The sequence below is a fragment of the Macaca nemestrina genome, chromosome 6 (assembly GCF_043159975.1).
Source record: "Macaca nemestrina isolate mMacNem1 chromosome 6, mMacNem.hap1, whole genome shotgun sequence".
Classification (NCBI taxonomy): domain Eukaryota; kingdom Metazoa; phylum Chordata; class Mammalia; order Primates; family Cercopithecidae; genus Macaca; species Macaca nemestrina.
In genome coordinates this window covers 57,315,850-57,338,946 of record NC_092130.1, presented here as the reverse complement: position 1 = coordinate 57,338,946, position 23,097 = coordinate 57,315,850, and the positions used below count along the sequence as shown (strand labels likewise).

Sequence of the window (23,097 nt, the reverse complement as noted above, 5' to 3'; positions counted from 1 at the left end):
TCTTTGATAGGAGACTATTTATTACTGCTTCTGTTGTCACTCATTGTTGGTCTGTTCAGGTTTTCCATTCCTTCACAATTCAGTCTTGGTAGGTCATAGATGTCCAGGAATTTATCCATTTCTTCTAAGTTTTCCAACTTGTTGGCATATAGTTGTTCGTAATAGTCTGTAGAATTCTTTGTATTCCTTTATATCAGTTGTAATTTCTCCTTTTTAATTTCTGATGTTATTTGGGTCTTCTCTTTCTTTTCTTTTCTTTTTTTTTTTTTTTTTAGTCTAATTAAATGTCAATTTTATCTTTTCAAAAAACCAACTTCTGGGTTTGGTTTGTTCTTGCTTTTCTAGTTCTTTAAGATGCATTATTAGGTTGTTTATTTGAGCCTTTCTACTTTCTACTAGGCATTTATTGATTAAAAAAAAAAAACCAAAAAATTCCCTTTTAGTGCTGCTTTTGCTATATCCTATAGGTTTTGGTATGTTGTGTTTCCATTTCATTTGTTTCAAGACATTTTTAAATTTCCTTCTTAATTTCTTCATCGACCCATTGATTGTTCAGGAGCACGTTGTTTAATTTCCATGTGTTTTTATAGTTTCCAAAGTTTGTCTTGTTACTGATTTCCAGTTTTTTCCCATTGTGGTCAAAAGAGATTCATGATGTGATCTCAAGTTTTTTGAATTTGTTGAGACTTGTTTTGTGGCCTAACATATGATCTATCCTGGAGAATGTTCCACATGCTCATAAGAAGATTGTATATTCTGCAGCACTTGGATGAAATGTCCTGTAAACATCACTTAGGTCCATTTGGTCTAGAGTGTAGTTTAACTCTGATGTTTCTTTGCTAATTTTCTGTCTGGATGATCTGTTCATTACTAAAAGTGAGATGTTGAAGTCCTCTACTATTATTGTATTACAATCTATCTCTCCTTTAGATCCATTAATATTTGCCTTATGTATTTGGCTATTCCAGTATTGTATGTGTGTGTGTATAAAATTGTTAAGCCCACTTACTGAATTGACCCATATATCATTATACAGTGGCCTTCTTTGCCTCTTTTTATGGCTTTTGACTTGAAGTCTACTTTATCTGCTATGAGTTTAGCCACTCCTGCTCTTTTTTGGTTTCCATTTTCATGGAATATCTTTTTCCATCCCTTCACTTTCAATCTATGTGTGTCTTTATAGGCAAAGCAAGTTTCTTTTAGGCAGCATATAATTAGGTCTTGTTTCTTTATCCATTCAGCCACTCCGTCTTTTTATTGGAGAAATTTATTTATTTACATTTAGTGCTATTATTGATAGGTGAGGATTTACTACTGCCATTTTGTTACTTGTATTTTGGCTGATTTGTAACTCCTTTCCTCATTTCTTCTCTTGTGGTTAGGTGATTTTCCTGGTAGTGTGTTTTCATTTCTTGCCTTTTATTTTCAGGCATCAATTATAGGTTTTTACTTTGTGGTTACCATGAGGCTTACAAAAAATATCTTATAACAAGTTACATTAAATAGATGACAAATTTGATCACAAGGAAAAAAAACAAACAGAAAAAGCTATAAAACTCTACACCTTAACTCCGTCTTCCCCTTGTACTCCCTGCACCTCTTTGATAAGGTCAGTACTCCCTGTACTTCTTTGATAAGGTCAGTACTCCCTGCACCTCTTTTATAAGGTCATTGATCCTACTCAAGAGACAGTTGCCCTCATGACTTATCACATCTTAAGGGCCCCACCTCTTAATATTATCACATTGGTGATTAAGTTTCAATACATGAATTTTTGGGGGACACATTCAGACCATAGCAATCACTGAATGTTTAATTGTTTTAGCTCTGAATTTACCCATGTGGTAGATTGTTTAATGACCCCAAATCCCCTCCCTTACCTCCCAATTCCAGTATTCACTCCTCTTTATAATATGTCTTTGCTTCACATCCATCTAGAGGTGGCGTCCATTTCTCCATCCCCTTGAATTTTGGTTGACTTTGTTTGCTTTTATCAATAGAATGTGATGGAAGTGAGGTTGTTGGAGTTCCTGAGCCTAGGTATCAAGTAGCCTTGAAAGTACTGCTTTCACCTTTTGGAACACTGCTCAGAGCTGCCATGTAAGGAAACTAATCTAGTCTACAGAAGACTGGAAAGCCACATGGAGAAAAATCGAGGCACCCCAGCCAGCACCAACTGCCAGACATGTAAGTAAGGCCATCTGAGCCCTCCAGCCAAATAATCATCCATCTGCATGGAGCTACTTGAGAAAGCATGGGCAAAACCAGCAGAGAAATTGCCCGGCCAATTCACAGAAGTATGAGAAATGATAAACTGTTGCTGTTTTAAGACACTAAGTTTTGGGATGATTTGTTACATAGTAATAGATAGCTGATACAGCCTGTCATAATCTTTTAACCTGTAATTATATACAGGAGCTTATTTGCGTAAGGAAACCTTTTACAATTCCTCTGCATTCTTGCATTGTTCCTCATGCAGATAAATTCTCTCTGTAATGAATGTTATTATTCGCCTGCCTAATAAAAGAACACCCTGAACTTCCAAGGTTAGTAGAGGAAGGAGAATCTCATATGGGGAGTGCTATTTCTCCCTTTCTTCTCATCACCATCACCACCCTGGCATGGATATAAACCCAGCTCCAGGTGAAGTTGGACCTACCAAAGACTTGGGAGTAAGTGAAAGGAGAAAATACACACACACATGCACACACACATGCACACACACATAAACACACACACACAGTACCATATTAGTATTCCCCAGAGAAACAGAACCAATGGGAGGTGTGTGTGTGTGTGTGTGTGTGTGTGTGTATGTGTGTTGTGTGTGTGTGTGTGTAGAGAAAGAGAGAGGGAGAGAGATTATGAGGAATTGGCTCACCTGATTATGGAGACTGAGAATTTCCATAATCTGCCATCTGTAAGCTGGAAACCCAGGAAAGCAGGTGGTGTAATTAAGTCCAAGTCTGAAGACAAGGAGACAATGACATAAGTCCCAGTCTGAGGGCAAGAGATGAGATGTTCTAGCTCAAGTAGCAAGGTAGGAAAAAGGGGTTAACTTCCTCCTTACTCCACCTTTTATTTTCTTCAGGCCCTCAACAGATGGGGTGACACCCACCCACACTGGGAATGGCAATCATCTTTACTAAGTTCACCAATTCAAATGCTGCTGTCATCTGCAACACCCTCACAGAGCCACCCTGAAAAAATGTTTACTATGGATACCATGGCTCACTCAAATTGACACTTAAATTAACACATGTATCATTATACACTATAGTAACCATTATATATCATTATATATCATTATACTATAATGTAATACATAAAAGTGTGTCATACACACATATATAAAACCCAAGGTCACATAACTAGTAAAGAGAGGAACTAGGATTCAAACCCAGCAGTCTGACTTCAGAGTCTGTGCTATTAACAATTGCACTCCACTGCCAAAAAGAGTCATATGTGTGACTTCTAGGTGTGGCTATTCTAGGAGCCCCCAGGTACCAATCCATTGTAATGGGATTTTCTGCTGCACTGCCTCGTTATCTAACTGCAGCCTGTCTCCTTGGGCCAGACACTGTTCTACCTCCATTACCTAGGGACACCCTCTTGTCTAAAAGTTTAGAGTCCAGGCCCAAGGGTGGCAGCTCCTTCATCCCAGATATGTAATATGGGGATTCCCCTTCCCTTTAGGGTGTGGCAGATACTGTAAATTACCTTTCTAATTTCATTTAGATTTTAGCACCTTTTCTAATTTCATTTAAATTTTCCTTCTTGTACTATGCAGGCTGGAATGCTACAACTACATTCTTCAAGACTCCCTTGTAGCTAGTTTCTGCATGTAACCTAGCTATTGCCAAGAAGACACATTGCTTGAGACTAGGAGGCAGAGATGCTAAATGTGAATGATAGCTCCACAGAGAGAGAGAGATCAGATCTTGCAAAGTGCAGTAAACAAGGCACTTGGATTTCCTGGGACAGCTGCTCTGGGGATTTTGGATTCCAAAGCCCAGTTCTCTGGTCTTTCCAGAAATTCTTACAAGGTACGTACTACTGTTTAATGAATTATTCTCTGCTTAAACTAGATAACATGGATTCGGCTGTCTACAGTCAAAAATCCTGACAAATATAGGATAATACTGCACCCCCAACCACAGGAGTGGCTCCTACAAATGAAGCACATTGGAATACAGTAGTAGCCTGACTTCCATATGAGTAACCTCAAGGTTTCCCTTTGTTTCCAATTTCACTTGTAGGCTCCAATGTAAGAGTGGAAAAGCAGAGGTCATGATGGAGAGAATAGGAGTGAGCCCATAAAACCTGGTTTGGCTGGGTGCGGTGGCTCGCACCTGTAATCCTGGCACTTTGGGAGGCTGAGGCAGGCAGATCACGAGGTCAGGAGATCAAGACCATCCTGGCTAACACGGTGAAACCCTGTCTCTACTAAAAATACAAAACATTAGCCGGACATGGTGGCACGTCCCTGTAATCCCAGCTACTTGGGAGGCTGAGGCAGGAGAATCTCTTGAACCCAGGAGGTGGAGGTTGCAGTGAGCTGAGATCACACCACTGCACTCCAGCCTGGCGACAGAGCAAGACTCCGTCTCAAAAACAAACAAACAAACAAACAAAAAACCTGGTTCAATTATCAAATATTGAGTCAGGGATAGGCTGAGCCAGCAACAAAATCTACCCACAGGGACTTCAGGCCTCAGCAGTATGAACAAGGGAATCTACATTTGAAGATCAAGATCAAGTTGGTTGGATAAGTAAAGCCAGGACACCAGGTCTAAATTGAGTTCCATGAACAGTATATGGCCAAGTCAGAAACCCTTTATGAAGACCCCTAGCCCCAACCACAGGTGTGCATGTTCTCATCTTAGTGGAACAATATATAGGACACGAGGACATGTCTTCACATTTAATTGGTGACCTTTGCCCCTGTGGTATGAGAAAATGGTATCTCCTACTCAAATATCGGAGAGATATTTTGGTTTAAAATGTAAACGAGTCAGAGTTAATTTGTCTCAGTCAGCCAACATGTCATAAAAATATTTTAATTCCAAGTATTTTCATAGTTTATCTTATATGTAAGATAAAGTAGAGCCAAAAGAAAGATGCAAAATCAAACCAAAGTTAAATTATTGCTTCTGATGGGACAAACCCTGTCCAGGAGAACTGTGGGGTCTTTCTTTGATTGACAGGTAGATTAGGGAATTTTTAGAGGAGACCAATCCTTTTGGGGCAAGGGAAGATGCAGTTGCAAAATACTGCTTGCTGGTTCTTTGGAAAAAAAAAATAATAATAACAAAATTGATAGACCACTAGCTAGATTAACCAAGAAAAGAGGAAAGGAGATCCAACTAAGTTAAATTAGAAATGAAACTGGAAACATTACAACAAACACCATAGAAATGCAAAAGATCATTTGAGATTACTATGACACCTTTATGCACACAAACTAGAAAACATAGAGGAAACTGATAAATTCCTAGGGTAATACAACCCTCCTAGATTAAATCAGGAAGAAATAGAAACTTCGAACAGACCAACAACAAGCAGTGAGATTGAATTAGTAATTTTAAAATTGCCAACAAAAGAAAGTCCAGGACCAGATGGAATCACAGCTGAATTCTACTGGACTTTCAAAGAAGATTTGGTCCCAATCCTACTGAAACTGTTCCAAAGGATTGAGAGAGAGGAAACCCTCCTTAAATCATTCAATAAAGCTAATATCACCCCGATACCAAAGTCAGGAAAGTACACAACAAAAATGGAAAATTACAGACCAATTTTCCTGATGAACATAGATGCAAAAATCCTCAACAAAATACTAGCTAACTGAATCCAACAGCACATCAAAGAGAATTCATCATGATCGAGTTTCAGCACAGGGATGGAGGGATAGTTTAATATATGCAAGTCAATAAATGAGATTTATCACATAAACAGAATTAAAGACAAAAAACCATATGATCCCCTCAATAGATGCAGAAAACGCATTTGAAAAAAAATCAATATCCCTTTAGATAAAAACTCTCAACAACCTAAGCATAGAAGGGGCCTACCTCAAAATAGTAGGAATAGTAGGAGCCATATATGATAAACCCACAGCCAACATCATACTGAATGGGAAAAAGTTGAAAGCATTCCTCCTGAGAACAGTAACGAGACAAGGATGCCCACTTTCACCCCTCCTATTCAACATAGTTCTGGAAGTCCTAGCCAGAGCAATTAGGCAAGAGAAAGAAATAAAGGGCATCCAAATTGGAAGAGAGGAAGTCAAACTACCACTGTTTGCAGATGATATGATTATATAACTATAAAATCCTAAAGACTCCTCAGAAAAGACTCTTAGATTTGATAAATGAGTTCAGTAAAGTCTCAGGTTACAAAATTGATGTATACAAATCAGCAGCACTGCTATTCACCAACAACAACCAAGCTGAGAATCAAAATAAAAACTAAATCCCTTTTACAATAGCTGCAATAAAATAAAATAAAATACTTAGGAATATACCTAACCAAAGAGGTGAAGTATCTCTACAGGGAGAACTATAAAACACTGCTGAAAGAAATCATAGATTACACAAACAAATGAAAATGCATCCCATGTTCATGGATTGAAAGATTCAGTGTTGTGAAAATGACCATACTACCCAAAGCAATCTACATATTCAATGAAATTATCATCAAAATATCAACGTTTTCATGAAGTTAGAAAAAACAACCCTAAAATTCATATGGAACCAAAAAAGAGCCCACATAGCCAAAGCAATCCTAAGCAAAAAGAACAAATCTGGACACATCACATTGCTGGACTTCAAATTCTACTACAAGACTGTAGTTACCAAAGTTATGCCAGCATGATCTTCCACAAAGCATACAAAAATATACACTGGGGAATGGACACCCTATTTAATAATTAGTGTTGGGAAAACTGGCAAGTCACATAGAGAAGAATTGAAACTGAATCTGTATCTCTTGCCTTATGCAAAAATCAACTCAAGATGGATCAAAGACTAAAATAAGAGCTGAAACTATAAAAACTCTAGAAGACAACATTGAAAAAAACTTCTAGACATTGGCCTAAGCAAAGAATTCATGCCTAAGATCCCAAAAGCAAATGCAACAAACACAAAAATAAATAAATGGGACCTAATTAAACTAAAACTCTTCCACAGAGCAAAAGAAATAATCACCAGAACAAACAGACAACCCACAGAATGGGAGAAAATATTTGCAAACTATGTGTCTGACTGATATCCAGAACCTATAAGAAACTCAAATCAGCATGAAAAAAACCAATAATCTCATCAAAAAGTGGACAAAGGACATAGACATTTCTCAAAATAAGATATACAAATGGCCAAAAAACATGAAAAAATGCTCAATGTCACTAATCATCAGGGAAATGCAAATTAAAACCGTAATGAGGTACCACCTTACTCCTGTAAGAATGGCTATTATTAGGCCAGGTGCGGTGGCTCATGTCTGTAATCCCAGCACTTTGGGAGGCTGAGGCGGGTGGATCCCTTAAGGTCAGGAGTTCGAGACTAGCCTGGCCAACATGGGGAAACCCTGTCTCTCCTAAAAATACAAACATTAGCCAGGCGTGGTGGTAGATGCCTGAAATCCCAGCTACTTGGGAGGCTAAGGCAGGAGAATCACTTGAACCTGGGAGGCAGAGGTTGCAGTGAGCCAAGATTCCACCATTGCACTCCAGCCTGGGTGACAGAGTGAGGCTCTGTCTCAAAAAAAAAAAAAAAAAAAAAAAAGATTGGCTATTATTAAAAAGTCAGAAAACAATAGATGGCATGGATGTGGGGAAAGGGGAACACTTGTACACTGCTGGTGGGAATGTAAATTAGTGCAACCTCTATGGAAAACAGTATGGAGATTCCTTAAAGAGCAAAAAGTTGATCTACCGTTCAATCTGAGATTCCCATGGCTGGGTATCTACCAAAGGAAAAGAAGTCATATGAGAAAGACACTTGCACACATGTTTATAGCAGCATAATTCACAAATGTAAAGATGTGAAACCAACCTAAGTGCCCATCAACAAATGAGTGGATAAAGAAAATGTGGTGTATATACACCATGGAATACTACTCAGCCATGAAGAGGAACAAAATAATGTATTTTTCAGCAACTTGAATGGAGCTGGAGGTCATTATTCTAAGTGAAGTAACACCGGAGTGGAAAAGCAAAAACCATATGCTGTCACTTATAAGTGAGAGCTAAGCTTTGAGCTCACAAAGGCATATCATACAGAGTGATATAATGGACTTTAAAGACTCAGAAGAGGGAGGGTGGGATGGGAGATAGGGATAAAAAAACAAGTCCAGGCAGTTCACCATTGAAGAAGGGTCTCTTCATGTCATGACTGTTATATCATGCTGCATATCCCTAAAGGCAGAATGCCCAAAGTTGGAGAATTTTATTCCCTGGAGTTTCCTCTTTTTCCTCTTTGTCCATAACATGAATCAATAATAAGCTTCTTAAGACTGCTCTTGTATTAGAATAATCATTTTTATTCTACAAAATTGTTGGAACTTACATCATCCGCAACAAATTAAAATTCTTTTTCTTCCCTCCCTTGTTTTTCAACCCTTTCTTCCTTTTAAAATTCATAACCTCTGGTCATTACTTTGTGGTTTTATCTGACATAAAACCACTTTAGCTGACTAAGGTGATTACTTGTGAAAGTACCATAATTATCTTTATTACATATTCCTGAGTTACATGCTTTACATAATTAGCACAAATATCTATAATAGAATAGAAAAAACACAATAGAGCGTCCTAGATAACATGGAAGATTGAACCTATTTGTCTAATTTTGCTCCCTCCTGAAACTTTACAAAAACTATAGCAGAGAGATTTAAAGTGAAAGGTAAACTCATCAGGGCAGAGTGGACAAAACAAGAGATAAGAACAACATTTTGTAAATGAGAAAGCAGTTGGACAGGAGGCATCTTAGCAAATGCAGGAAACCAAAATCTAAGCCTGCAGGGCAAAAAGCTGAGAACTAACCTGATTTTGAAGCACAGTCCTCAAAAGGCTTGAGCAGTGGCAGCACCACTTGGTTTGAGCGTAAAGGCTTCGTTTGAGGAGGAGGAGGGCTGGACCAGAAGGAAGAAGTTGGGTGGTGAAGAGCAAAATACAGAGGCTCAAATGACAGCTGTTGAGGGAGTGAGCAGGCCCTTCTGCCGGCTGCCCACTCCACCCTGGGAACTGGCCCCTCAGCCCAGGAGCTTTATTTCCTGCAGAGGGTGAACTGATTATACCAGGACTGGGAAATGCCAGGCAGGGCTTTTTGGGGCTACCGTATTAAAACAAGGAAGTTAGGCAAATGTTTGTGCACTGGATGCTGAATCCTTTCTGTTTTTCCTCCCACTTGACTCTCCGAATACAGAAAGTTATTTTTTTTCCTTCTAGGCAGGAAGAGAGAACAGTAGCCCAGCTGGGAATTGACCAGCCCTAGAAAAAAGACCTAAAGATACTGACTGATGCTAAAAGGTGCCCCAAAATAACCCAGCCAGATAATTCTTCAATTAAGTTCTCATGGATAAACTCAAAGCAAACGTCTCAAAACTTCCAATCAGCTATCCAGCTCCCCGTAATAAACATAAGCAGACAGCCAAAGATTGCCAGGCATGTAGGGGTGTCACTAACCAAGAAGATAGAGGTGAAAATGAACCAACAGAAAGAAAAGCAATTTGGAGAAATCAGAAGCAATGCAGAAAGAAGAAAACTAAATGAAACAAAACCCCAAAAAGGTCATTAATATTTACAGGATGTTAAGAGAAGATACTACATTTAGATAACAAATGTTATTAACCAAAAAACAAAACAAAAACATAAGAAGCTTCAAAGAACAAAAATTAATTTTTAGAAATTAAAAGCATAATAGCAAAAATGTTGTGGTTGGAATGTGAAATACTGAAAAAGAAAGTTGAATAAATCTTTCAGAAAGTAGAGAAAAAAGGCAAATGGAAAATACAAGATAAAAGATAATAAAATTATATAACTAGTACTAAAGTTCCAATAATAGCAGTTTTTCTTTCTTTTTTTCTTTTTTACAAAGAGAACATAGAAAACGGAATGGAAGAAAGTATAAGAAAGTACTTTTAAAAAAATCTCAGAACTGAAGAACATGACTTGACTTAATTGGCCCATGAGGTGTCAAGCATCATGAATTAAAGTGACCCGCACCAAAACATATCAATTTAAAATTTTGAAATAAGGAGAAGATTCTCTAAGTTACAAAAAAGGATAAACAAAACAGGTCACATACAAAGGATCAAGGGTCAGAATGGTTTCAGACTTCTCAACTGCATCACCAGAAGCTAAGAGACAGTGGTGGAATCACACCAAATTCTGAAGGAATTATTCCCAGCCTACAATTCATTACTAGTCATGATATCTATCTAGTATAGAAAAAAAGACATTTTTCAGACTTGAAAGTTCTAAAAACTATTACCTCCCCTGCACCTTTTCCTAGGAAGCTTCTGAAGGCTGTACCTTGCCAAAGCAAGGGAGTAAATAAACCAAGAAAGAATAAGACACAGTATATGGCACCAGGAAGCTTGAACATGGGAGTATGGTAACAGGAATCCTTGGGATAATTGGGAACAGGATATCAGGGTAACAGTTACACAGCAGGAGAGGAGGGAAATCAGTCCTGACTGGAGCAGTGTGACTCAAGAGATAGCTTAGTGCTATTGTGCTTCCCTTTCCACCTCATAATGCTGTTAGAAGCTGTGTCCCACCAACACAAGAGAGTGCACCAAGCAAGAGGAAGACATGAGTCCCACGAGACAGAGAATCTAAACCCAGAGATGGGCAAAGGCAGTTCAGGGATGACAGCCAAATGAGGTCTCAAGATGGCAGCTGCCAGTAGGTGTGGTAGTAATAAGCTTAGACAGAAAGATAGAAGGAGAGTGGAGTCCTCTAGAAGGGCATCTTTAAAAAAAAATTATATATATCTATACGTAGAGAAATATATCTGATAGATTAGCTGGATGAGATTGGTCTGTGAGTGAAATGTTTTAAAAGGTTTTTGGGAGATATAAGAACAATTGATAAGAAACTAGCAAAGAAAGTAAGCAAATGGAAAATCAAGGCAATTGTTAACTTCAGGAAAAACAAAGGGTGTATGATGTTGAATATATTTAATCTAAAACTGTACCATGTACTGGGAGGATGAAGGAGGTGAAGCAGATGGATGGTGGTGGAAGAAAATGAAATCCTCAGGCCAGGAACCATGGCTTACTTCTGTAATCCTAGCACTTTGGGAGGCTGAGGCCGGCGGATCACCTGAGGTCAGGAGTTCAAGACCAGCCTGGCCAACATGGTGAAGCTTATGTCTCCAAGCTGTCTCTACTAAAATAAAAAATTAGCCGGGCATTGTGGCACACACCTGTAATCTCAGCTACTAGAGAGGCTGAAGCAGGAGAATCTCTTAAACCCAGGAGGTGGAGGTTGCAGTGAGCTGAGATCACACCACTGCACTCCAGTCTGGGCGACAGAGCAAAACTGTCTCAAAAAGAAAAAGAAAATGAAATCCTCAACTCTCATACTAGAAAGTCAAGTGATACTGTCTAAAACAGAGGACAAAAAGACAGCACAATTTTATATTTAGTGTAACTATATAGTGTTTAGGAGTGAAGTATGATGTTTGCAGCTTACTTTTAAAGGATATACTGAATGCATGTGTGTATATAATTGTCTATATATATAAGGTAAAAAAAATTTTTATAACAAATGTTATGGATAAGAACATACGACTTGGAAAAATTAACATGTGTAAATCCTACAAACAATACCTCAAAAGTGGTACTCTCTGAAGACAGAGACCAGGAGTGTAGTGAAAGGTGAGTCAGGGATTGGTGTTTTTGTGAGAAGCCTTGTAGCTGTTACTGTTTTACTTTCTAAACTATGAACATGCTTCACTTAGATTGAAAACAAAATTTTATTTAAAGATGTAAAGAAAGGGGAATAAAGGACTCATGGTCCAGTTACATTCTACCAGTAACTACTTACATAACCCTGGGCAAATCCTTAACCATAGAGAATAACAGAGTTCTGGACTATTGTATGAAGAAAGTTCAATGATTTCAAGTTAAAATCATTGATTCTCTGATAAGACACAGGCTTATTTATTTTTTCAAACTTTGTCTTTTTTATTACTTTAAATTTATGTGTCTAAAAGTCCAAAACTATTTCCAGATTATCAAATTGCACTGACTAGAAAGGTAATTTTCAGTGAGGACAACTTTAGCTGTTTATTTCACAAAAATTTGCACGTGTACTCAGATTTATCTTCCTCACCACTCAACAAGAAAACCTGGTCTTCTAGATTCCTAGGCTCTAACATGGAAAAAAATATGGAGCACGTGGAACAAAAATAGCTCGAATGTAGGATCACTTGGGGAATAATTTGGACTTACACAGTTACACGAAAAATCTCCAAAGTCATATTCGCCAGAATTACATCCAAGAACAACGTTTTATTTAGCAACTAACTGAGATGAATAGCAGCTTCAGTAGCTCTAAGCAAAGGCTCTATTCATCAAATTTAAGGACATAGGCAAAGGAAATTGATTCATTTCTGGACCTGATTGAGTTTCCACAGTTAGATGCATTGGAGGGAGACACGACCTGAATGCTCCAATTCTGTGGTTATTGCCTGCGTGTAATCTGGTCTGGAGCACCCCGCCCTTGTGTCCTCAAGTCCAGCTTCCACCACATGGAAGACACTCTTATCTCCATACTATTTTTGGGATAACCAATGAAATCTTTAACAAAACGTGTGATCCTTCAGCGAAAATACAGCTTTCCCTAGGAGACGCCCGTACATATGAAATAGGAGATGCATGAAATATTGGAACGTCTTATGAAGAGCAGGGCTCAGCTTGGTATCTTGCACTTTGTTGGTGCCCTGTCATGCTTGTTGACTCAAAGGCCTCTTGTTAAATGTATTGTTTGCCACTGTTATAGGATTTATTTTCACCTTCCTCCCCATAATCTTGAGTATCTAATTGGGAGCCAGAAGATTCTTCTCCTGTGGCATGTTCTCACCACCACTTTCATAGGTCTTTAGACCACTTGATCACTGGTTCAATGTCTCAACCAAACTGTTAGAGTCTAAGCTCTGTGAAGGCAGGGGCCAAGTCTGTCTCATTCACACTCCATAAGGCAAGGCCGATAGCGGGTGCTTAGAAAATACTTGTTAGAGGAGCATTCATCCACCCAGCAATCCAGGCTTGGTTCTGGTTTTCTATTCTCAACATTCAGGAGGCTTGTTTGATGTTGGGATGCTAGGTTCCTTAGTTAAGTCATTAACTTGGGTGTTTAAGCCTTGCCCTTAAATTAACTTGGGTGTTTAAGCCTCGCCCTTAAGGGCACTGGGATTGAGCCGCAATTTGACCAATTAGCAATGGGACCTCAGACAATTTACTTAAACTCTGTGAGCCTTAGTATCTTCATCTCTAAAAAGGAGGTGATAATGAAACCTTCTTCACAAAATTTTGGTGATAATTAAATAAGATTTTTATATTTATATATGTGCCAGAACCATATACATAGTGTCTAGGACAGAATCTAGCACATCATAAGTACTCAATAATGTTAGATTTTTCTGTTTACTACCCAAGCTACTGATGCATATAATTTCTTGCACATCGTAATAAAGGGCTGAAAACTATTTTTAATAGTCCAAAAATAGAATTATTATATGTACTTATGATAATATTAACTAAAATGCTAAGTTCTTTTGGGAAATGTATTAACACATCCCATGCTTGCAAGCAATCTTTCTTGGTGCATACACATCTTAGATTAATTAAAAATAGGAAAATGAACTAGTTATATATGTAACTTGGTATACAACAACCCTGATATGGAGTTCATGAAGTGTCCTTGGTTACTTAGGATTCCAAGAAGTCCTTTTAAAAATTTTTTATTTTATTTAGATTTGGAGGTACATGTGCATGTTTGTTACATGGATGCATTACATACTGGTGGTGATTGGGCTTCTAGGGGGCCAATTATCCAAATAGTGAACATTGTACCCAACAGATAATTTTTCAACCCTCACCCTCCTTGGTTATTTTCAACCATCTGTTTTGATCCTGGCTTCCAACTCCAGAATTGTGATGGGTTTACAGAATTTTGGGGACTGATGTGTTTGCTGCTGAACAATTGTAGTGTGTTTAGTAATAAAACAGAACCAGTATCATAACAATAACATTACATATTCTGAATGGACTGACCTATTATAATTTTGCCTGAAACTCATGACAATTGCATATGTTTAGTCTGTGTTAGAGAATTTTATTGCTAATTACCAAATAGTACAAAATGAATAATTTTTACCAAAAAAAAAAAAAAACTTGCCGGGTGCAGTAAGGCTTTGATTATTAGATGGCAAGAATGTTACAGTGCCATGAAATGACTATGACATTATCAAGAAAAATGGATTTATATTTAAATAGTCTAGACTATTTGTCAAATCCTATAAAACCCTCAACTGTCTTGTATTTTACCCTAAAAAATATTTCAAGAAATTATCAGCTAGCATACTTTGGAGAGATAGTATAGAGATATAAAGTCAGAGAAGAGTAACTACTTACCAGTCTCATAAATATGCTATAAGACCCTAACTATTTCATCAGACTTTACTTCTTTACAATCAAATTTATTTGAGACTGCTTATGTTATTCAAGAAACAGAGAGAGAAAGAGAAACTTGATCTTTTGTTAGTATTTCCTAACTAAACATTAAACCATTGCAACCATGGAGTAAGCCCTATTTATATTTTCTTAAACCAAAGATGTTTTAATATCCCCCCATATTTTTATCATTACTTTGTTGAAAATATTGTGAAAACCTGCTGTATTAGTCCATTTTCATGCTGCTGGTAAAGACATACCTGAGACTGGGCAATTTACAAAAGAAAGAGCTTTATTGGACTTATAGTTTCACGTGGCTGATGGGGGGCCTCACAATCATGGCAGAAGGCAAGAAGGAGCAAGTCAAATCTTCCATGGATGGCAGCAGGCAAAGAGAGCTTGTACAGGGCAACTCCTCTTTTTAAAACCATCATATCTCACGAGACCCACTCACCATCACAAGAACAGCGTGAGAAAAACTCACCCCCATAATTCAATCACCTCCTACTGGGTCCCACCCACAATATATGGGAATTGTGGGAGTTACATTTCAGGATGAGATTTGGGTGGGGACACAGCCAAACCATATCACCTGCTTCAAGGAGAACCTATACACCACAAATACTCATGTGTCACTTGTGACTATTTGGCATATAAAATGACTCACATTTCTGTCACCTGTATGTAAAGAATTTATGATGTATGTTTTATCTTCCTTGCCTAAGGTCACTTATACAATGAGACTTGACATTCTAGAGTAAATTTTGTAAATGCTGCCTTTTGTCTGAATAAAAGTGATCTATTGTAATCCTTTTATTACAATATATAAATTAAAAATAGAAAGTTGTGGCTGGGTGTAGTGGCTCACGCCTGTAATCCCAGCACTTTGGGAGTCTGAGGCAGGAGGATTGCTTGAGTTTAGAAGTTTAAAACTAGCCTGGGCAACATAGCAAGACCCTGTTTCTACAGATATATATAAAACTAGACAGGTGTGGTGGTGCACATCTGTAGTCCCATCTACTTGGGAGGCTGAGGCAGGAAGATCGCTTGAGCTCAGGAGTTTGAGGCTGTAGTAAGCCATGATTGGGCCACTTCACTCCAGCCTGGGTGACAGAATGAGATCATGTTTCCAGAAAAAATGAACAAAATAGACAGTTGTGGGTACACTTACCACAACTTGGATCTTGTAAAAGTACAAAAGGGAGCTTTCAGTTTTCTTACTGAGTATACATTTTAATGACTCAATAATGATAATATCTAGCATTTTATATCACTTTTACATGACATAAATATACAAAATATACATAAATATACCAAACAATATCTCATCTTGTTCCTACAATAATCATATGAAGCAGGTGGTACAAATATTATTAGTCTTGCTTTGCAGATGAGGAAACTGAGACTTGGAATTTAAATTTCTTGCCCATAGTGAAGTGGCTAATAAGCACTAAAGTCAGGACTCAATCTCTGGTCCTCTTACTCCTAGTTCTATAATTTTCCCCCTTTTTAAAAAGACTGAGATGACATTCACATAACATAAAATTAACAACTGTAAAGTGTACAATCCAGTGACATTTAGTATATTCACAATATTGTGCATTCACGACCTCTATCTAGCTCCAAAACATTTTCATCATCCCTAAAGAAAACTGCATGCTCATTAAATAGTCATCTCCCCATCCCTTTTCTCTGGCCCCTGGTACTCACAAATCTGCTTTCTGTTTCTATGGTTTTGCCTTTTCTGGATATTTCATAAAAATGGAATTATACAATATGTGACCTTTTGCATCCGGATTCCTTTACTTAGCATAAGGTTTTCAAGGCTCATCTTCACGGTAGCATGTATCAGTACTTCATTTCTTTTTATGAGTGAGTAATATTCTATTTTATACATATGTACATATCACACTTTCTTTGTCCAGTGATGAACATTTGGATTGTTTCTAGTTTTTGGTTATTGTCAAGAGTGCTGCTATTAACATTCATATACAAATATTTGAGTGCCTGTTTTTTGTTCTTTTGGGTATAGTCCTGGGGTGGAGTTTCTGAGTCATATGGTAATTCTATCTTTAACTTTTTGAGGGACCACCAGCCTATATTCTATAGTAGCGACACCATTTTACATTCCCACCAGAAATGGATGAGGGTTCCAATTTCTCTAATGCTCACCAACTTGTTACTTTGCATTTTGTGTGTTTAAAAAAGTATAGCCATCCTAGTGCTTGTGAAGTTCTACCTCATTGCACTGTAGTTTTGATTTGCATTTCCCTGGTGACTAATGTTGATCATCTTCTCATGTGCTTGTTGGCCATGTGTGTATCTTCTTTGGGGAAAAATGTCTATTTAAGCCCTTTGCTCATTTTTTAGTTGGGTTGCTGTATTTCTGTTTTTTAAAAAAGAAATTATATTTTCTCCTCCTAAAATTCCACAGTGTGCCTTTGGAAAATTTACCTCCTTGCTCCATAACGATGGTTATGTAAGAAAAATGTAGTTATCACATTCTTGAGATTCTTTGATATTGTAGAGCTGTGTTTGTGTGTGTGTGTGTGTGTGTGTGTGTGTGTGTGTGTCTGTGTGTGGTGTGGTGGGGAGTTATACTTACCTATGAGTACATATAGAAATTACCACAGGAGGTGAGTTCCACAGGTGGAGTTGATAACCTAAGATGCAAAGGGTGAGATTATCCATTTGTCCATCATGGTGGTGCTGTCCTTAGGCTGGGGAAGTCGCTCAGATGAAAAGCCAGGCTGAATGGCAGGGACAATGGCAGGTGTGAGAATGTGGGCTCTATTTTACTTGGGCCAGGAGGAAGAGGCGTTGTCTGGTGTGCTGCCCTGTGTCAGAGAATACCGTGGCACCTGCTTTGGAGTAAAAGGTAAGATGCAGGTGTCAGTGCGAGTGAGAGTAAGGGAGAAAGCCAGACACACTACTAGCTGGAACAGCCTCCTTGGCCAGAGAGTATGATCTTGGGCCAGACAATTCTCTAAGGAAGTCTTAATAATTTGTATGGTGTTTGTATTTTGAGGAACAATTTCCTTTTTGTCTGTCTTGGCACTGAGTACTGCTCTTTGTGAAAACACCAGTCTGTCTCAGGTATGCTAGGGAGAATACAGCAAAGGGTTCTGGGCAATGTTTGGTCTTGAGGAGGCAGGATGCTCCCGGAGCCAAGTGAGAGGGTGGCTACAGTGGAAATAAGGACGAGAAGACACCAGAGGAAGAAGAGATTTCCTCTGAGACCCTCCCTGACATCCTTTATGTTTGCCCTCAAAAGGTTGGATGTTCTTTTGCAAATGTGACTGGACAATACTTTGAGATGCTAATTTACAGACTTTTCTCTTCCCGTATTTCCCCTCTTTGCCTCCTTCCTTTCAATCAGATAGTTGGCAGTCATCCATAATCTCAGGAGAAGACGGCAAACTGGCTAAAAATCAAAAGCACATGGTAAGTTACTTGTTTTGTGCTCTAAATGACTAAATCTTTAGGGACACAATAGATTCTGGGTTTGAACAAAATGTTTGGGAGAGGGAGGAGCGTTCCTCTAAATGTGAAAAATATTTTCCTGGGTCAGGGTGGGGGAGAATTAAGGAGGTAAATGGGTATGAATGCATACAGAAGTGGGGGTCCAAAAGGGTCCTTCACCATGCTTTCCAGCAGAGCCTGGATGCAGTGAGGCCCCAGGGAGTGAACGGGTGTGTGGGAGGTGCAAGGACAAATGGTCCCCCCAAAATGTTCATGTTATAATTCTCAGAACTATGTTACCTTGTGTGGCAAAAAGAGACTTTATAGGTGTGATTATGTGAAAGATATTGAGGTGGGGAAGTATCCTGGAATACCCAGATGGAACTGATGTGATCCCAAAGCCCGTTATAAGAGGGAGGCGGGAGAGCAGAATCAGCGAAGGAGTTGTGATGATGCTGCGCTGCTGGCTTGAGGGGTTCCAGCCAAGGAGTGCAGGTGGCCTATAGAGGGTGGGAAAAGCAAGTTAAACAGATTCTCCTCTAGAGCTTCTAGAAGGAACCAGCCCTGCTGACACCTTAATTTTAGCCCATCGGACTCATAAAGGAAGTAATCGTTCTTGCACACTGAGCTTGGGGGCTGAAATTCCTACTCTCTACACACCAATGTTTTCACTTCTGCTTCAGGGGAGGGCATCCACTGTGGGCCACATGCTTTATACATGCTTGTTCTAGTTCATCTTCACAACCCAATGATGTAAATATCCCCACTATCAATTTAATTTATTCCTGAAAATGTGCCAGATAGAGGATTATTGGAATGGGCTTGTTCAAAAATAAACTGCAATCAATTTGTTCCAATTACCACCAAACATCTTTCTTTCTTTTTTTTTTTTTTGACGGAGTCTCACTCTGTCGCCCAGGCTGGAGTGCAGTGGCATGATCTTGGCTCACTGCAACCTCCACCTCCTGGGTTCAAGTGATTCTCCTGTCTAAGCCTCCTGAGTGGCTGGGATTACAGGTGCTCACCTCCACGCCTGGCTAATTTTTTTGTATTTTAGTAGTGATGGGGTTTCACCATGTTTGTCAGGCTGGTCTTAACTCCTGACCTCAAATGATCCACCCGCCTCAGCCTCCCAAAGTGTGAGCTACATTTTTCTTCTACACTGTAGAGAATTGTAATGCAGACTAACAACATGCATGTATGTTAAAGATACACAACATATGCAAATGACACAAACAAAATGCAGTTCTCTAGGGAGAATGGCTGAGCTACAACTATGTTTTCTACATCCTCTAGCTTAGGTTCCTGTGTGCAGCATAAACTTTTTCTCTGTTGTGCCCATGAGAATTCCTTCAAACTTGGGTGACCATATAATTCATGGTCAAGTTGGGACAGTTTTTGTGAGTGAAAGGAGAGCTGTTAATAATTACATTGCGGCTGAGTACAGAGGCTCACCTGGGTAATCCTAGTGCTTGGGAGGCTGAGGTGAAAGGATAGGATAGCTTGAGGCCAGAAGTCTGAGACCAGCCTGAGCAACATAGCAAGACCTTTGTCTCTACAAGAAAAAAACAAAACAAAGAATCTCACCGGGTGTGGTAGAGTGTACCTATAGTTCCAGCTACTCGGGAGGCTGAGGTGGGAGGATTGCTTGAGCCCAGGAGTTCCGGGCTGTAGTGCGCTTTGTTGATCGGGTGTCCACACTTAAGTTCGGCATCAATATGGTGACCTCCAAGGAGCAGGGCACCCTCAAGTTGTCTAAGGAGGGGAGAAGCAGCCCATTTTGGAAACAGAACAGGCCCAAACTCCCATGCTGATCAATAGTGGGATTGTGCCTGTGAATAACCATTTCTTTCACTCCAGTCTGGGCACCATAGTAAGAATGCATCTCTAAAAAATAAAAAAATAAATAAAACTACTTAGCCAGGTGTGGTGACATATGCTTGTTGTCCTAGCTACTGGGGAGGCTGAGGTGGGAGGACGGCTTGAGCCCAGGTTATGAGGTTATGGTAAGCTATGGTCATGCCACTGCACTCTAGCCTGGGTAACAGAGCGAGACCCTGTCTCTAAAAATTAATAATTAATTGATTAATTAATAATTACCTTGGTATAATAGCTGAAACTGGAATTGTCTGGGGCAAAGTGGGATGTTATGGAATTTGAAAGATTAATATGTCTTTATGCATTTTGCTCTCACCTTGTTTTTGCCAGATCCTAAACTGCAAAGTCTTCTCTTTCCTTTTCCCTAACTTAAAAAATTTTACATTTTCTGAAATGAGATATATTCTTGTCATTTAAAAAAGCCACATTTTGTTTTCACCACACACAAGAAAGGTTACCTGTGAGACAATGAAAGTGTTAATTAGCTTGATTGTGGTAATCACTTGACAAGGTATACATATATCTGATCATCACATTGTACACCTTAAACATATACAAGTTTTATTTGTCAGTTATACCTCAATGAAACTAGGGGAAAAACCCCACATCTAGCATGAACCAGATACCTTCTACATTACTTAATTTTCCTGACTTGGTGAAGGACCCTTCCAGATACTGTTATGCAGTTTACCCTGACGCTCACTAGACTGTGCATACCTTTGAGCAAGTGCTGCTCCTAGTCATCTTGGTGCCCCTGTATCTCAGAGTGCCGGGCACAGAGATGGTACTCAACCACATGTTTGTTGAATGAGGGAACATCATACGTGAGAAAGAGACAAATTTCACCTCCTTTACTAATTGGATGTGCTAATCTACTTTAGAATGTTTCCTTCTTCTCTCTAGATTGTCACATGGAATTACATATTTTTTCCTACTACTGCCTTGGTAGCCTCTGCTGGTACCTGTTCTAATATGTTAGCATGTGGCTCATCCTTCTATCTAAAGCTGTGGCTACTCTGTGGACCTTATAACAAAGAGAGTGTGAACTTCACATTAAATGTGATTCGAAGCTTCTAGATTCCACGTACATATTCAGCTATAGAAGCACCTCCTAAACATGGACGGAAATGCCTTAACACATGTCAGATGAGATTACAGCTCAGATTCCATTCAGGATCAACATACTGCCCGGCTGTCTGGTGAAGCTGTGCTAGTTTTTATAGTAAGAAAATAGTCTAATGAAGCTCTTGATCCATGAAGAATACAAGTGTGCTACATGAAGAGAAATTGTGAGTAATTCATGACCCAAGTCTAGGATAAAATATGCATCATTAAAACCAGCATGCCTCAATCTGAGCTTTCAACACTTAGAACTTTGGAATCACAAATATTGGATTGTTATCATTTTCGAGCAAGCACACTTCAAGCATTTCAAATCCTAGTTTTTCAGAGGAATTGTTATAGAAAACTCCCTCTTAACTTTGATTGGTAATTGGATGTGCTAACCTACTTTGGAATGCTTCCCTCTTCTGTCTAGGCTACCACATGGAATTCTAAAGACACACATTCTCCTTTCTCAAATCTCTCTCATTTTGCCCACCATTCATTTAATTTTGATGGTAGAGGTCTACCCTGAATGTTATATAACATGTATTGCATTTCAATTCAGACAAAGAAGTGAGGATGAAGAATTTCAGCTCATTTTTTTTTTTTTAATCTGAGGCTAAAATACAAACAAGAAAATGTCAGAAGGACCATTAAAGACTTTCTTTCAGGCCGGGCGCGGTGGCTCAAGCCTGTAATCCCAGCACTTTGGGAGGCCGAGACGGGTGGATCACGAGGTCAGGAGATCGAGACCATCCTGGCTAATACGGTGAAACCCCATCTCTACTAAAAAATACAAAAAACTAGCCGGGCGAGGTGGCTGGCGCCTGTAGTCCCAGCTACTCAGGAGGCTGAGGCAGGAGAATGGCGTAAACCCGGGAGGTGGAGCTTGCAGTGAGCTGAGATCCGGCCACTGCACCCCAGCCTGGACGACAGAGCAAGACTCCGTCTCAAAAAAAAAAAAAAAAAAAAAAAAAAAAAGACACTCTTTCTGTCAAGCTCATAGATGCTTGAATAGCCTCGATCATCTCAAAGACCCTAGGTGGGGAACAGTTATGCAGCATGTTTGTTGGTACTTAGGATGGAAAAGAAGGATGCTCATTTAGGATGCCTTAGTTAAAGAGCCCTGCCCACCGAGGCTAAAATGTCTTTTAAGAAACAACTCTAGAGAATGGGCCACCTTATTGTTTCTTCAAGAGCTGGCATCTTTCTGTTCCTTACTTTTCTACTGTGCTACTATGAGGTGCGTTAACTTCTTGCTTTCTTCTTCCAAAGAACCCGCTCTTATAGACCCAGAGACTCTACCCCCAAATCACATTACCCAAGAGAAAAAATCTGATTGGTCAGTCAATCCCTGCCAGCACAGAGTTTGCCTCTCGGCAGAGATCTTAGACAAGGTCACCAAGTCATGTGTAGATAGCTGTGATTGGGTTAAGCTGCCATTCTTGGTCAGCTTCGCTATGGCCAGTGTACTGGTTTTAAATGATACACTTATATGTTACATCTGCTGGTAACAAACTCCTCACAAGGGAGGCCATGGAAATGGCAGGCACAATGAAATTTCCCAGCCCCTGACATTCTGTTCCTTTGGATAAGTGAGAGGAGTTCTTTGATTTTTGTCACCACCTATTTCTTTCTTCGTTAAACTTCCATCTGCCCTGGTCTACATATTCCCCACTCCACTCCAATCCCATAACATTCAGTGGTGAAGCTTTTCCTTCTGAGTGTGTATATTTGTTCATATTTGACTAAGAAATCTGGAAATTGAATGTATTAAATAAATAAAAGTTTCCTCCATTCTTCCAGGAGCTGATGTAGCTTATGTTATTTCCAAACTCTGTATTCCATGTAGAATTCGTGAAAGCCATGTAGTTAAAAATTAATTAGATTACTCTCTCAGGTTATCTGGGGCTTTGCTAGGACCAGCCAAGTTTCCATTTCTTTCTTTTGTGTCGTTCAGATCACATAATG

At 39.1% G+C, this 23,097-nt stretch overlaps 1 long non-coding RNA gene across 1 annotated transcript; it reads left to right on the top strand.

Annotated features, from left to right (window-relative positions):
• The first annotated feature begins 353 nt into the window (after positions 1-353).
• Positions 354-21,791, top strand: LOC105463147 (uncharacterized). The gene is made up of 4 exons (XR_976176.3): positions 354-2,187; positions 3,791-4,046; positions 18,062-18,126; positions 20,926-21,791. It is a non-coding gene; the product is annotated as an uncharacterized lncRNA (long non-coding RNA).
• Positions 21,792-23,097: the final 1,306 nt, after the last annotated feature.